Here is a 13,798-nt window from a genome sequence, read left to right as displayed (position 1 = left end):
TGAAAAAGCAGCTGGTGAGTAAAGAAGGAAACCAGGAGAGGTGTTGTCCTGAAAGGCAAAGGAAGAAAATGTTTTGAGAAGAAAGGTCATCAGCTCTGTCACATGTCAGCGATGACTCAAGTTTGATGAAGACGAAGAATTGACCATTGGATTTAGCAACTCTGAGCTCATTTGTGACTTTGACAATAGCAGTTTCAGAAGCGGGAGTGAGGCTTCCTTGGAATGGGTTGAAGGGAGAATGAGAGGAGAGAAACTGGAGGCACAGGTACAGACATCTCTTTGGAGGAGTTTGCGAAAGGAAGACGTGGGGTCAAGAGAGAGCTTTTTTAGAGGTAACAGAGATGGCAGCATGTTTTAGCTGAGGGAAATGATGCAGCAAAGACAGGGAAATTGATGAGACAGTGGAAAGAAAGGAGAATTAGAGTGAGGTCCTTGGAAATCTGCTGGGGGCAGGATCAAGTACACACTTGCCAGGAGCATGGGCGATTCACCCACGGTAACAGGAGAGAGGCAGGTAGATGGGCACAGGTGCACGGCGGGGGGGGGGGGGGGGGGGGGGAAGTAGGTGTGGCCGTGGTACCGCAGGAGGTAAAGTCAACAGCTGAGTGGAGGGGAGGAGGTGCTACCTCTTGGAGGAGGCGGAAAAGGGCTGAAACAGTCATGGAGGTGAGCAGGCGAGTGAGAGGTGAGGAAATATAGTTGGGTTGTCGGGCAGCACTGGGGGCCAGCGGAGGTTTGGCTCATGAACGTGAAGTAAGATCAGTCAGATGAGGGGGCTGCTCTCCAGCCGTGTTCAGCGGCCCATGTGTAAGCTCAAAGTCAATAGAAAGTTGGATTTAATCATAGCTGGGGTTTTGTTCCTCGAATGCAAAAAGAGGAGGAGCAAAGGAGATGAGAGGTATGCAGAAGAGGGATTATAATGACGGACTAGGGAATTTTAGCTGGAGAGGGATAAAAGGGAGGACTTGAGACAGGCAGGCATCCCCAAAGGGCATTTGGATTAGGGATTGCATGTTCCACGAGGGGACAGGAGTGTTAGAGAGGGGTTACTAGAGCTTGTGAGCTAGAAGAATGAAAGTGGGGGCTCCTTAACATGCGTATCTTGGAGGGGTGGCAGTGACTGGCACTGACAAGGTCTAGGGTATGGCCATGGGAATGGGTGGCTGGGGAAGGAGGGAGGACAAGAACATTGGAAGAGGAGGTCAAAGAATTAAGAGGCCCAGGTATTGGAAGGATCGTGGATGTTGAAACCACCAAGAATTTTGAGAGAGGCAGTGTTGGAGAGAGTGACAGTGAGCCAGGAGCCGAAATCTTGAAGGAATGAGAGCATGTCACCAAGGGTCGTTAGGTACTCACAACAGCTCCTGACGATGTGAGTTCCAAAGCTGGGGGTTCTTAGAGAAAGGACTGAGGACAGCAGGAAGGCAGCGATGAGAAGCAAGGAAGCCTTCCAGGCCACCTCCAGGCCCAGAGGTATGATGGCAGTGAGAGAAAATAGCCACCAACTAAGAGAGATTCCCCAGAAAACAGTGTCCTTAGGGAGAACCAGGGAATGATCAAAGGAGAGACTAAGGAAAGAGGTGGTTTGCTGATGGCTGAGCGGGAGTTCCACAGGGCAAGGGCAAGGCTGGGGAAGGATGGGAAACTGAGTTAGAAAAGAAGACGTGCAGAGCCTAATGGAGGGCAGGGCCCCAGGGATGAAGGGGCTCCTCACGTCGTACACTTACATAAGGATGACAGAGGCTCCCGTTTATTCAGCAGCCCTGTGTGCCAGACACTGTAATCTTCATTTGGCATGCATGATCTCATTTAATCCTCAAGGCGACTCTGTGGGGAAGGTAGTGGGATTACCATATTACAGATAAGAAAACAGAATTTTAAAGAAAATATTAGTAAATTGCTTGTGACCCCCTCCATCCCCCGCCCCCGGCAGGTCACCACATGCCGGTGCACGGGTCGTGCACTGCACATCTCCAAGGTGCGTAATTGTATTCAATGTGGATGGCACCACCTGGAGTTGTGTAGTGCATAAGCTGTGTGCCTAAATGTAGTGCCTCTGCTCGCTTGGTTCCAAAGCCTGTTTCCTCACAACTGTATTATAGAGTCCGGTAATCAAAGTCTCTTAAGGGAGAGCTCCTTAAGGTTGGGGGAGATTTCTTTCCTGTATCCACAGGGAGAAGCACGACACCTGGCACATGGCAGGTGCATAATAAATGGCGGCAAGATTAAAGGCTATCGAAGACGAGCATGAATGTGCTCATCAACTCCTGAATTGCAGGATCTGTAGAGGCTCCTCTTGAAGCCTGAAATAGGTAGTTTAAAACAAATGAAAGGAACAACTACAGCTTGGCACAGCTGGTCGTCAGCTTATAAAACTCATTAACCCAAGAGGCGGTGTAGGCAGCAAATACTAATGGACTCCAGGTGTGTCTAGGAACTTTCAGGACTTCAACAACAGCATGTCCCATTGAGAAGAGTAGCCAAGAAGCAGCCACATTGTTTGAGCAGCCAGTGTATTCCAGGCACTGAGCCTGGGTGACCGCGTGATTTTACTAATCTCTCGAAGTTCGTTTTCTTTAAGGTAAAACAGAACCAACATTACCTACTTGTTGTGTGTGTGTGTGTGTGGGGGGGTGATCATTAAATAAAATATGTAAAATGCTAAGAACAGGCCTGGCACAGGGCTAATCCTCAACAAATGTTAACTGTTATCCCTGGAAATAATAATAATAACAAATGAAATTGTGTTGACATTTCACTAGTAGGAAAGAATTTCACAGCGCTTGCATCTCATACCAAGAAACCGGGTTCAATTATCCTCTTATATGGACACTTCACTGATCAAGATTTAAAAACACTAACCGTCAGCCTTTGGGATTATATAAAAGCAGAAGCACAATTTGATGATTTTTCTCCCTTGTGATTTTCAGCCAGGGCTAGCTTTAACTAAAGCAGCAGCGTAATGACAGTCTCCCGCTTCGAGCATCCCCCACCTCCTATGATTTCCACCAAGAGCTTTCAGGGAACCAACACTGTGTTGGGTACCAAATAAAATATGCAGATGAGACTTCTGACTTCCGGTGCAGAGACTTCCGTGCAGACTTTGTGGATATTGTGCAACACAGATAAGATGAAAATAGATTAATATTACTAGAAGCCAGATCTCAAAGAAAATCATCCCAAATTTTCCAGCTTAGTTATGCTGAGAACCAACTTCCTTTCCTACAAATCTGACTATAGCCCCTTAGAGGTCTGCTCTGTTGTACTGTGCACCCCTTGAAGGCAATGATCATTCAGTTATGTGTCATTTCTTCTCTGGACCCACAAGCCCAGCACAATGCCTGGTACAAGGTAGGTTTTGCCAGAGAGAGACTGGAAAGGTGGGTGGATGAATGATGGAAAGAGGGAGAGATGAGGCAACATAGTATAACTGACCTAGCATCGGTTCTAAATGGATATTAGGTTCCAAAATGAGCTCTATCATTATTTAGTAGTGTGGCCTTGAAAAAGTTGCTTAATCTCTCTGGGCCTCAGTTTCCTTATCTGTAATATGGGGATAATCATTGTACCTCCCTTGTAAGTTTGTTGATTGTTTTAAGTATTAAGTAAGAGAATACATATAAAGCGTTACTTATCCATCCGCACATGTTTATTGAGCTCCTTTCATGTGCTGGACACTGGTCTAAGCGCTGAGACTACCTCATTAAACAAAACAGATAAACATCCCTGCCTTCATAGAGTTTACATTCTAATTGGGAAAGCAGACAAAGCATATAAATTAGACAATTGTATATTAGAAGGTAAATGTTTCTAAGGGAAAGTAGAGCAGAGTAAGGGGGTGGGGAAGAGCTCGCAATTTATTTTATTTTATTTTTTATTTCACTTTTTTTAAATTGAGGTCATATTGGTTTATAACATTGTATAATTTCAGGTATACATTATTTATCAGTTTCTTTATAGACTGCATTGTGCTCACCATCAATAGTCTAGTTTTTATCTGTCACCATACATATGTGCCCCTTTACCCCTTAGCCCTACCCCCACCCCCTTCTCCTCTGGTTACCACTAATATGTTCTCTTTATCCACTAATTTGTTCTCTTTATCTTCCATATATGAATGAAATCATGTTATTTGTCTTTATCTGGCTTGTTTCACTTATAACACCCTCAAGATCCACCCATGTTGTTGCAAATGGCACAATTTTGCCTTTTTTTGTCTTGATGGGCACTTGGGTTGCTTCCACATCTTGCCTATTGTGAATAATGTTGCAACGAACATAGGGGTGCATAGATCTCTTTCTATTGCTGATTTCAAGTTCTTTGGATAAATACCCAGTAGTGGGACATCTGGATTGTATGGTATTTCTATTTTTAATTTTTTGAGGAAACTCCATGCTGTTTTCCATAGTGGCTGCACCAGTTTGCATTCCCACCAGCAGTGTATGAGGGTTCCCTTTTCTCCACATCATTGCCAACACTTGCTATTTCTCACCTTCTTTATTATAGCCATTCTGACAGGTGTGAGGTGATATCTCATTGTGGTTTTGATAGGCATTTCCGTAATAATTAGTGATGTTGAACATCTTTTCATGTGCCTGTTGGCCATCTGTATAGCTTGTTTGGAAAAATGTCTATTCATATCCTCTGTCCATTTTTTTGATCGGGTTGTTTGTTTTTTTGTTGTTGAGTTGTATGAATTCTTTATATATTTTAGAGACTAACCCCTTGTCAGATATACGATTTGCAAACATTTTCTCCCAGTTGGTGGGTTGCCTTTTTGTTTTGTTGATGGTTTGTTTCCTTTGCTGTGCAGAGGCTTTTTAGTCTTATGTAGTCTCATTTGTTTATTTTTTCTTTTGTTTCCCTGCCTGAGTAGACATGGTATTCAAAAAGATGTTGCTAAGAGCGATGTCAAAGAGTGTACTGCCTATATTTTCTTCTAGGAGTTTTATGGTTTCAGGTCTTAGATTCAAGTCTTTAATCCATTTTGAGTTAATTTTTGTGTATAGTGTAAGATAATGGTCTATGTTCATTCTTTTGCATGTGGTTGTCCAGTTTTCCCAACACCATTTATTGAAGAGATTTTCCTTTGTCCATTTTATGTTCATGGCTCCTTTGTCGAAGATTAGCTGTCCACAGATGTGTGGTTTTATTGCTGGGCTTTCAATTCTGTTCCATTGATCTGTGTGTCTGTTTTTGTGCCAGTACCATGCTGTTTTGATTACTATAGCTTTGTAGTATATTTTGAAGTCAGGGATTGTGATACCTCCAGTTTTGTTCTTTTCTCTCAGGATCACTTTGGCTATTCAGGGTCTTTTGTTGCCCCATATAAATTTTAGGATTCTTTGCTCTATTTCCATAAGGAATGTCATTGGGATTCTGACTGAGATTGCATTGAATCTGTAGATTGCTTTAGGTAATATGGACATTTTAACTATATTTATTGTTCCAATCCATGAGCATGGAATATCTTTCCATTGTTTATGTCTTCTTTGATTTCTTTCAATAATGTTTTCTAGCTTTCCATGTATAAGTCTTTCACCTCCTTGGTTAAATTTATTCCCAGATATTTTCTTCTTTTTGTTGCAATTGCAAATAGGATTGTATTCTTGACTTCTCTTTCTGCTAGTTCGTTATTAGTGTATGGAAATGGAACTGATTTTTGTAAGTGGATTTTGTACCCTTCAACTTTGCTGTAGTTGTTGATTATTTCTAATAGCTCTCTGGTGGATTCTTTAGGGTTTCTATGTGTAGAACCACGTCTGCAAACAGTGGGGGTTTTACTTCTTCCTTTCTGATTTGGATACCTTTTATTTCTTTTTCTTGCCTAATTGCTCTGGCCAAAACCTCCAGTACTATTTTGAATAAGAGTGGCAAGAGTGGGCATCATTGTCCTGTTCCTGTTCTCAGAGGAATGGCTTTCAGTTTTTCATTGTTAAGTATGATGTTGGCTGTGGGTTTGTCATATATGACCTTTATTGTGTTGAGGTACTTTCCTTCTATGCCCATTTTATTGAGAGTTTTAAAATCATAAATAGGTGTTGGATCTTGTCAAATGCCTTCTCTGCATCTACTGAGATGATTGTGTGATTTTAATCCTCATTCTGTTAATGTGGCATATCACACTGATTGATTTGCAGATGTTGAACCATCCATGCATCCCTGATATAAATCCTCCTTGATTATGATGTATGATCTTTTTAATGTGTTGCTGTATTCAATTTACCAACATTTTCTTGAGGATTTTTGCATCTATGTTCATCAGCAATTTGGCCTGTAATTTTCCTTCTTTGTGTTGTCCTTGTCTGGTTTTGGTATCAGGGTGATGTTGGCCTCATAGAATGAGTTAGGAAGCATTCTGTCTTCTTCAATTTTTTGGAATGGTTTGAGAAGGCTAGGTATTAAATCTTCTTTTTATGTTTAGTAGAATTCTCCAGAGAAGCTATCTGGTCCCGGACTTTTATTTTGGGGGAGGTTTTTGATTACTATTTCAGTCTCTTTACTTGTGATTGGTCTTTTCAGATTCTTTATTTCTTCTTGATTCAGTTTTATGAGGTTGTATGAGTCTGAGAATTTATCCATTTCTTCTAGCTTGTCCAATTTGTTGACATATAGTATTTCATAGTATTCTCTTATAATCCTTTGTATTTCTGTGGTATCCATTGTGATTTCTTCTCTTTAATTTCTAATTTTATTTATTTGACTCTTCTCTCTTTTTTCTTAGTGAGTCTGGCTAAGGGTTTGTCAATTGTGTTTATTTTCTCAAAGAACTGGCTCTTAGTTTCGTTGATCCTTTCTATTGTTTTCTTAGTCTCTATTTCATTTATTTCTGCTCTAATTTTTGTTATTTCCCTCCTACTGCTGACTTTTGGCTTTGTTCTTCTTTTTCTAGTTCTGTTAGGTATAGTTTAAGATTACTTATTTGAGATTTTTCTTGTTTGTTGAGGTAGGCCTGTATTGCTATAAACTTCCCTCTTAGCACCACTTTTGCTGCATCCCATAAGAGTTGGTATGTTATGTTTTCATTTTCACTTGTCTGTAGGTATTTTTTGATTTTTTGTTTGATTTCTTCACTAATCCAATGGTTGTTCAGTAGCATGTTGTTCAGTCTCTCTGTGTTTGTGACTTTCCCAGCCTTTTTCTTGTAGTTCATTTCTAGTTTCATAGCATTGTGGTCAGAAAGGATGCTTGATGTGATTTCAATCTTCTTAAATTTATTGAGGCTTGTATTGTTTCCCAATATATAGTCTACCTTTGAGAATGTTCCATGTGCACTTGAGAAGAATGTGTATTCTGCTGTTTTGGGATGGAATGTTCTCTATATACCTATTAAGTCCATCTGGTCTAGCATTTCATTTAAGGTCACTGTTTCCTTGTTGACTTTCTATTTGGATGATCTATCCATTGATACAAGTGGGGTATTGAGGTCCCCTACTATTAATTTGTTGCTGTCAATTTCTGCCTTTAGATCTGTTATTATTTCTATCTTCTAAGTCGCTAGTTCTGTCCTCCATAACGTCAGTTCTATTTTTCATGGATTCTAGATTATTTGTATCTCATTAATTGTATTCTTTATATCCAGAATTTCTGTTTGTTTGTTTGTTTTTAGAGTTTCGATCTCTCTGGTGAAGGATTCCTTCTGCTTGTTAATTTTATTCCTGAGCTTATTGAACAGCCTTTCTGAGATTTCTTGTCACTTGTTGATTTCCTTTATGATAAATATTTTGAATTCTCTGTCATTTAGATTGTAAATTTCTGTGAGTTCAGGATTGGTTTCATTCTCCTTCTTCTCTAAAGCATTAATGTAGTTCTTCATGGCGTTCGATGAAGTGATCCTTTGCCAGTGCATTTGTGGTAGTATCAGGTCACAGATTCCAACTGCCACCACTGGAGGTGGGGGACAGAACCTGTCTTTTCTGATCCCACTCCACCTGCTGAAGTGCTAGTGAGGCTTCTCTGAATTTGCATCCTGGCTGCAGCCACTTGATAAGTCACACATGAGCATGTAGGTGGGGCCTCTCTGCTCCACCAGTGGGTTGCTCTGGTTCAAGACCACTGTGCTCAGCAGGGGACCAGCCAAGCTTGAGTGCTAGCTGGGAGGTGAGGGGCACTTTCTTTCATGCGTGGCCCAGCTCTGCACTCATGGGCAGCTCAGCTGAGCTGCTGCCCTTGGTGGGTGCTCCTTCATGGGGGCTGAGCCATGCCACTTGGTGGGGAGCATTCCCACAGGTGGGGCTGCCCCAGCATGGTGGGTGCTCTTGTAGGCCAGGCTACAATTCTGAAAGCATTCATGAGGGCTGGGCTTCCCTGGCCTCCTCTTACAGTCACACTGGCCACTGTGTGAGGACCCATGACCTAGATTGCTGCTGCTGGGGAGTGGAAGGGGTGCACTCACCTAGTTCCATTACTTCCCAGGTATCCAGTCCCCCTACCTTCAGATGCACGGCTCCATGGATCTCTCAGACATCCTGTTGTGCTGTTCAGGGAATCCTCTGCTGGTTAATGAATGTCCATTTAGTTATAATTTAGACAGGAGAGACAAAGGGAATAACTCACTCTGCCATGATGCTGATGTCACTAAGGAGGGTTTGCAATTTAAGTTAACATGGTGAGGGTAATCCTCACAGAGATAGGACCATTTGAGCAATGACTCAAAGGAGTGAAGGAGTGAGCAGTAGGGATATTTGGGAGATAGCATTCTAGGCAGAGGAAACAGCCAGTGCAAAGGCCCTGAGGTGGCAGTGCGTCTGATATGTTTGCAGTACAGAGAAGGCTGGTGTGGCTAAAGCAGCAAGAGAGAGAGGAAGAGTAACAACAGATGAAGTCCAACATAGGATAGGAGGTCAGATTCCACAAGACCTCAAAGGCCACTGTAAGACTTTGGTTTTTTCCCCCCCTATTTTTAGTGAAATGAAGATCCCTTTGAAGCAGCAGAGGGACACAGTCTGATTTATCCTTTAACAGGATCACTTTGACTACTGTGTGGAGGACCTGACGCCCAACTGGGATACAATGGTAGCTATTATGAATGCTTGGCAGAAGCAGCTACCTTCTTGGGTGTCTCAGCAAATCTGTTTGGCTTTCTAATGACTTATACCATCTGTTTTCACGGACTGAAACAAAGCGTTCTGCAGAGTTGAATAGAAGAAGTTGGGAGCTGGCACTGCAACTCTGTACAACTCACTGTCAAAGTGTTCCCCAGGGCCTAGGGATATAGGGCATGTGTGTGGACGTGTTGCTGACCCCCACAAGGGCAATACTTTGAAATTGCTCCTTTCCTTGCACATCTGCTAAAGGATGCTTCCTCCACAGCTGTCAGGCAGCCTCTTCTGGCCAGAGAGATGAGCATGTTCTCCCCAAAGTCGTTGGTGAGGACATCACCACAGGCCTGATCCCTTCTCCTGCTCCCCCCTCCTCCACTTCTTCCTCCTCCTTCTTCACCAACATCATCTTCATCATATCTGTTATCATTATCTTCATTAGTATCATCATCACCATTTATTTGTTGCTTATTCTGTCGGCAACTATGATAGCACTTTATATGCACTTCCTTAACTTACTCTCCACCGTAAATATGAGGCTACAGCCATTATACTACCTACCTACAATTGCTTTTTTCTGGAGGCTATTGTTCTCTTTCTTTTGGCCTACTTGAAGTGTTGTTAACATGTCCCTCAGTACATAGAGAAGGGGGAATCACAAGGTGGAGTGAAAAGGAGAACAGCCCAGTAACAGGCAGATCTGGCCTCCCATTGCAGCGTACTTGACTACAAGCCCAGACTGCGTCCCAATATTTATCTAGGTGTGACATGTGCAGATAGGAAGAGAAAGAAAGAGAAGGTAGATCAGGGGTGGGTGTAGATGCAGATCTGGCCCTGGACAAGGCTTACACTCTCCTGGGAGGAGGGTGGTAGAGGTAGTCAAGAACACCAGCTCCAGAACCAGACCCTCGTTCTGCCCCTCTCCAGCTGGGGGACCTTGGGAAACCATCTCTTCACACCTCTGTTTTCTCATCTGTAAAATGAAAGTGATTATAGTACTTACCTCACAGGCTTGTTATGAGGATTAATGTGCTAAGGCACAATGTCATAGGAAAACCACTAAACACTTCAAATGACAAAATATGTAGACATTGACTAACTTCTGATATTCAGCTTAGACATGGCCATCTACTGGCCAGAGTCTTTTAAGAGAATTTGAGCTATGGTTCAAAGGGAAAGAATATCTTAGAAGTCTAATCCTGATCTCTGGAATTAAAAGGCATGGACCTGGGGGTGAGGTATGTCTAAGGAATGCCCACACCAGGCTAGTGGCCTGCAAACACCCTTCGGCACAGGCCCAGGTTTCTGCCTGCATGTGAGCAACTCAAGGGAAAGACTTCCACCTGTGCTGGGATTGTCCTGGGGATGACTCACCCTCCCCAACAAGACCTATTAGCCTAGACAAGGCATCTACCAGGTGTTCAGCGTGGCCGGGTCTTCCTTACAGCTGAGCTGCTACAGAACATTCTGAGGTCATGGATTCTTGTTTCCTTTGCACTGAGCATGGAGGAATAGGGTAAAAGAAGCAGCCCTTTTTGCAAAAGACCTGAATAGACATTTTTCCAAAGAAGAAGTACAAATGGCCAATAGGTATATAAAAAGGTGCTCAGCATCACTAATCATCAGGACAATGCAAATCAAAGCCATAATGGGGTATTACCTCACACCTGTTAGGATGGCTTTTATCAAAAAGACAAGAGATAAGTATTGGCAAGGATGTGGAGAAAAGGGAACTCTTATGTACTCTTGGTGGAAATGTAAATTGGTACCGCCACTAGGGAAAACAGCATGGTGGTTCCTCAAAAAACTAAAAATAGAACTGCCATATGATCCAGCAATCCCACTCCTGGGTATATTTCTGAAGGAATTGAGATCAGTATCGCAAAGGGATATCTGCACCCTCATGTTCACTGCAGCCCTATTCACAATAGCCAAGACATGGAAATAACCTGAGAGTCCATCAGTGGATGACACTCGTTATCAGTGGATAAAGAAGTTGTAGTATATATATACAATGGCATATTATTCAGCCATGAGAAAGAAGGAAATCCTGCCATTTGCAACAACATGAATGGGCCTTGAGGGCATTGTGCTAAGTGAGAGAAGTCAGAGAAAGACAAATACTATAGGATCTCACTTATACGTGGAATCTAAAAAACCTGAACTTGTAAAACCAGAAAGAAGAACGGTGGTTACTAAGCACTGGAGGGTAGAGGAATTAGGGAGATGTTTAAGGGCACCAATTTACAACTAGCAGATAAATAAGTTCTAGAGATCTAACGCACTATATGGAATATATATAGTCTATAGTGATTATAGTCAATAAAACTGTATTATAAAGCTAAGAGACTAAATCTTAACTATTCTTAACACAAAAAAGAAATGACACATATGTGACATGATAAAGGTATTAGCTAACACTACTGTAGTAATCACACTGCAATATATAAATGCATCAAACCCACCTGTTGCATGCCTTAAACTTACACAATGTTATATGTCAATTTCATCTCAATTTTAAAAAAGAGCTCTTTTAGGGTTCCCCACTGCATGGAAGAGGCAACTGATCCCTAAAAGCAAGGGCTGTGTCTGTGGTGTTCACTGCTGGCTCTCCAGTACACAGCATGGTGCCTAGCATGTGTAGTAGACATTCAATATTTATGGAAGAAGAGAATAAAGATATAATGGAAGAAAGGAGGAAAATTTGAGCTTTTAATAAATAGTAACTTTGGTTTTTCACCTGATCAAGCAAACTTGCCAACCCCGTAGGGAAGTGACACTGACTTCCTGGTCTGGAGAGAATGTAGGATACACCTGGGGGAACAAGTGTAGCCATGAGGGTCACCATCCAGGATGACTCATCGTCCCATCACATCATTATCCCAGCCCCTCTTCAGGCAGTGCCTGCCTCTCCAGACGTTCCTCCAGAAATCCACCACTGTCAAATATAAATAAAGCAAACCACATTATTACATGCGCCTCCATCTGTTAGCTAACAAATAGATCAGCCCCGTCTCACTAATTAAGAAAAAATACCTGGGACTGCAAAACGTGACTTACTCCTCTCAGTGATAATGACAGGTATTTGTCACAGGCTTTGAGGTGATGGGGGCTCTGCCCACTTCATGCGGCCAGGGTTCTCTCCCTGGGACCTGAGAGAAGACCCTGGGTAGCATGCCTACTGGGGAGCCTCCCCTGCTTCTGGTCTGTCTGTGTGGGACCATAGCTAAGTTCTGGGCAGTGGATCCAAAGTAATGGGGGCTAAGTTCAGATGACTCTTCCTCCAGCTGTCTATCCCATTTTCTACATTCCACCTCTTAGGTGAGGACAGTGCCTGAGTCTGGACCAAGAGGCAAAGCAGTATTTCTTTTTTTCCTTTTTTTTTTTAATTTTTGGCAAGGAAGATTTGCTCTGAGCTAGCATCTGTTACCAATCTTCCTTTTTTTTTTTTTTGCTTGAGGAAGATCTACCCTGAGCTAATATCTGTGCCAATCTTCTTCTATTTTGTGTGTGGGTCGCTGCCCCAGAATGGTCTGATGTGTGTTGTAGGTCTGCGCTGGAGATTAGAACCCGCGAACCTGGCTGCTGAAGCAGAGTGCACCAGACTTAACCACCATGCCACGGGGCCAGCCCTTCTTTGTTTCCATTTTTATTGACGTACAATTGGCAAATCAAAACTGTATATATTTAAGGTGTACAAATTGATGTTTTGATGTACATATACATTGTGAAAAGCAGAATTTCTTAAACCGAGTTTTGAGGGCCATCAGCATCAGGATCGTGGGGAGCTTGTAAAAATACAGATCCTCAGGATCCCGTTGGATCGGAATCTCTGGGATTGGGACCAGAATGTTGCCATTGTAACCCACTCCCCAGGGGATTCTAAGAGTTTGACAACCACTTATGAAAAACCCTTCCTTTCTTCTGGTTGTAAATTTAGATTTTCTTTTATTTACATTGGCAAAAAAAAAAAGGGGAAAAGTTTCTGGCAGGTGGCATAGGATCACAGAAGGTCCGTGTTGGAGGTGACCCTAGTTCAACCTTCATTTTGCAGGTAAGGAGACCAAGGCCCATGTTACAGGCTGAATTGTGTCTCCCAAAAAAGATACGTTGAAATCCCAAGCCCCAGCACCTCAGAACGTGACCTTATTTGGAAAGCGAGTCTTTACAGAGATAAAGTTCAAATAAGGTCATTGGGGGGGCCCTCATCCTATGTGACAGGTGTCTTTAAGAAAAGGGGAAATGTGGACACAGAGGCAAGGCTATGTGAAGAGACATAGGGAGAATGCCGTGTGAAATTAGAGTGATGCTATCACAAGCCAAGGAATGTCTGGAGCTTCCAGAAGCTGGAAGAAGCAGGGAAGGACCCTCCTTTCAGGTTTCAGAGGGAGCATGGCCCTGCCACACCTTGATCTCAGACTTCTAGTCTCCAGAACTGTGGGACAATAAATTTCTGTTGTTCTAAGCCACCCGGTTTGTGGTACTTTGTTACAGCAGTTAGAGCCAACTAATACAGCCCATAAACGGAACATGACTTGGCCAAGGTCCTACAGCTAGACAGGGGGCAGGGCAGGGCTCCATCAGGTTTCAGACTCTCTCCTGGGCTCCATTTCCTCCAGCACACTGCCACAGTCTACTTCTCCCCTTTAGCCTCTGCAAGGCATGACCCTCAGCCTGCCGTCTGCAAATGCGGAACAGGTGGCCTCCCGAAGGCACTCGTCCAGATGCAGAAACCAGAGGAGATCTGCTGGAGGAGT

This window comes from Equus asinus, chromosome 20 (assembly GCF_041296235.1).
Source record: "Equus asinus isolate D_3611 breed Donkey chromosome 20, EquAss-T2T_v2, whole genome shotgun sequence".
Classification (NCBI taxonomy): Eukaryota; Metazoa; Chordata; class Mammalia; order Perissodactyla; family Equidae; genus Equus; species Equus asinus.
The sequence above is the reverse complement of the archived record's forward strand: the minus strand, read 5'-3'. Positions refer to the sequence as shown.